At 35.8% G+C, this 3,110-nt stretch overlaps 1 protein-coding gene across 1 annotated transcript in view; it reads right to left on the reverse strand.

Moving 5' to 3' along the window:
• Nucleotides 1–3,110, reverse strand: part of LOC127971195 (dedicator of cytokinesis protein 2) — a 97,826-nt gene that overhangs the window by 17,837 nt on the left and 76,879 nt on the right. The window lies entirely within an intron of this gene.

Raw genomic sequence — 3,110 nt, forward strand, 5'->3', positions numbered from 1 at the left:
CAGTAAAAATTGTGAAATATTATTATAATTTAAAATAACTGTTTCCTAGTGTAATCTATTTTCAAAAATCATTTATTCCTATGATGCAAAGCTGAATTTACTCCAGTCTTCAGTGTCACATGATCCATGTACCAGAAATCGTTCTGATATGCTGATTTGCAACACAAGAAACATGTATTATTATTATTATTATTATTATTATTATTATCAATTTTGAAATCAGTTGTGCTTCTTCATATTTTTTGTGGAAAACATGATATATTTAATTTTTCATCATTCTTTGATGAATAGAAAGTACAAAAGAACAGCATTCATAAAAAATTAAAATCTTTTATAACATTACAAACGTCCTTTGATGCATCCTTGCTGAATAAAAGTATATAAAAAAATTTTTATTACAAAATATTCTGATATACACCAGTAGTTTGAAAGAGTATTTGACTCAACTATGGCGTCTGACTGCAATGGATCATAGAAGAATTCTACTCTACAGAGAGTCAAACAACCCATAATAACTGCGTAAATTACCCTGGAATACACCATAAAACACACTGAACAAATGACACATTTCTCCTTTAAGACTGAAAAAACTTGTGTAAACTTATGTGATAAAGCCAGCAGACAGACACAGGACTCATCTAAAGGAAAGCATTACAAACGATTGTGCTGAGACAGACGCTAGTGATGTTCCCATCAGCTGTTTAAAGAGCTCTGAGATTCGTCCTACTGCTGGAAATATGCTGATCACACATGTCTCTATTGCTTTAAACTGTCTCTGTGTGTGTGTGAGGTGAGATTTCTCTCTAGTGTGTCTTATGTCTCATTGCTGTCTGTCTGCAGTCTGACAAACAAAGACAGAATGACAGTAAAACAGACACACAGCTCTGCTCAGCAATACACTAAATACAGCTGCTTAACTAGACAGGGACCCATTCCAAATCAGGACAAACTTACAAAGACTTATCAGCATAAAGTCTGGTCCACTTAGCAGCTCATGCTCTCGGCAGATTCATGAACGCTGATGCCCTGGAGCCGACATCTCAAAAAAAACGGTGAAGCAAATTTTTAAATAGGTGTTATCTTTATAACCAAACTACATATTTGAAGTATAAACCACTACATTCTTACTTTCAAACTGCTTTAAACTACATTCTGTGACACAAAAACAGTAGTATTTGTAAAGTTATGGTGGATATGGCCATCAACCGTGACACTATCTGTGAGAAATACTTCAAGTGGAGTGATACAAACAGTATTCAGTTTCTGAATATCACTAGAATATGACACTCTTCTCAGCCAATCAGATTCGAGGACCTGAAAGAACTGCTGTGTATAATATAATATAATATAATATAATATAATATAATATAATATGTAATTAATTTGTTTAATTAAAATGCAATATTATTTTATATATTATCAAAACAGAAAACAGTCCTTTTGTCAGATTTATCAGTATTCCGAGGGCAAATCTGTCCCTGAAGTAACACAATCACCCAAAGGCAGAGAAAAGGACACAATGTTTGATGAAAATCTACAGCTAACAAAGGAGTTTCACACTCTCTCTCTCTCACACACACACACACACAGGCAGCGGTAGAGGTGTAATCTGTGTTATGTAATAAATCTAATTAAATAGAGCGGTGTCATCTATAAGGACAGATGGCTCACTCTGCCAAATGAAAATAAAACCACGCACACATGAGGCATGAATATCCCTTCATCCAGATTCCACCTGTTCAAACATCTCTTATCTCTTCTGATCTGTTTCCTGTTTCCTTCGTTATTCATTGAGAACATAATTCATACCGACTCGCATCGTTTCATTTCTCTGCTAAAATATTCATTTGATTTTAAGTGGCTTTTAGGCAGAAGCAGGTCGAAGTTTGAGAAATCAAAACCAGAATATGTACAGTATTTCAAAAAATTATGAAATTGAAATAATTGAAATTGAAATCAAAATATATATAATGATTATGAATGTGTTAGTGAAAGGAGACTGCATTAACATTTTAATAATTTGATAAACTAGTGCTCTCTTTTTTTTGGTTTAAGAGATGAATTCGGCGACACCGACTCGTCATCTCCGCAGTAGTAATGCGCCTGTATCCATGTTTCATACGGATTAATCTGAAGATAGGCAATGTGCACTGTAAATGTGCACTGTAAATGTGCAATGTAAACATTTCTTTCTCTATAGATATATTCTTTTATGTCTGTAAGGCAAGAGTTTCACGCTCAAGTTCACAGTGACTGAGACGGCAGAAAGTGCATGTTTGCTTTCATTATTTTACAAAAGCGCGATTTGTTGTTATTGTGAGTGCTCACAAATAAAGTTAAGAGTCTTTACAGATTTGAAAGATGTATTCATCTTATCTGTATGAGCAAAAATGACAGAGAAGCCTATTTTAAGAGCAAGGAGTGCCTCCATCTGTCCTGCAGTGAGCTACTGAACAAACATACACAACAATGACAGAATACATTGTACTGTTGTTTCTGCTCAAGAGTTTGCTAACGCTTCTTCAGCAAAGTGTGGATTTACTTCACCAATATTGCAATCAACAGCGGAGACGCATCGCATACAACATATGTATATCGTCACTTCCCTACAGGTACTGTTGACTAACAAGGTGAAGGTGCCAACTACTGGCCTGGCATATGTAATACAGCGCTTTTGGCCATTTCGCATATATGTGTAAATGAGAATTGTTTTGAAAATGTTGTCATGTATATGTGAAACATTTTAAAAATGACAAGGGAAAAACTTTTCCGTCATTTGATTACATCTGTTGTCATGTAAACATAGCCGTAGACTACAGAAAAAGACACAAACACACACCTGAACACACACATGACATCCGTGAGCATCCGGGAGCATGTTGAAAATGTGTGTGTGTGTGTGTGTGTGTCACGGTCACTTCTTGTCCTGGTTTCAGTTCTTCTTCCCCTGCGGCTGTAACCTCATCTACATCTTTCTCATTCTTTCATTTTCCTCCTGTTATCCTTCTTTTCGCAGCTGCCCCCCTCTAGTCCTCTCTCTCATTTTCACCCCCCCCCCCCCCCACCAACACTTCTCTCTCTCTCTCTCTTTAAATTGATGTTATGAGATT

The sequence above is a fragment of the Carassius gibelio genome, chromosome B14 (assembly GCF_023724105.1).
Source record: "Carassius gibelio isolate Cgi1373 ecotype wild population from Czech Republic chromosome B14, carGib1.2-hapl.c, whole genome shotgun sequence".
NCBI lineage: Eukaryota > Metazoa > Chordata > Actinopteri > Cypriniformes > Cyprinidae > Carassius > Carassius gibelio.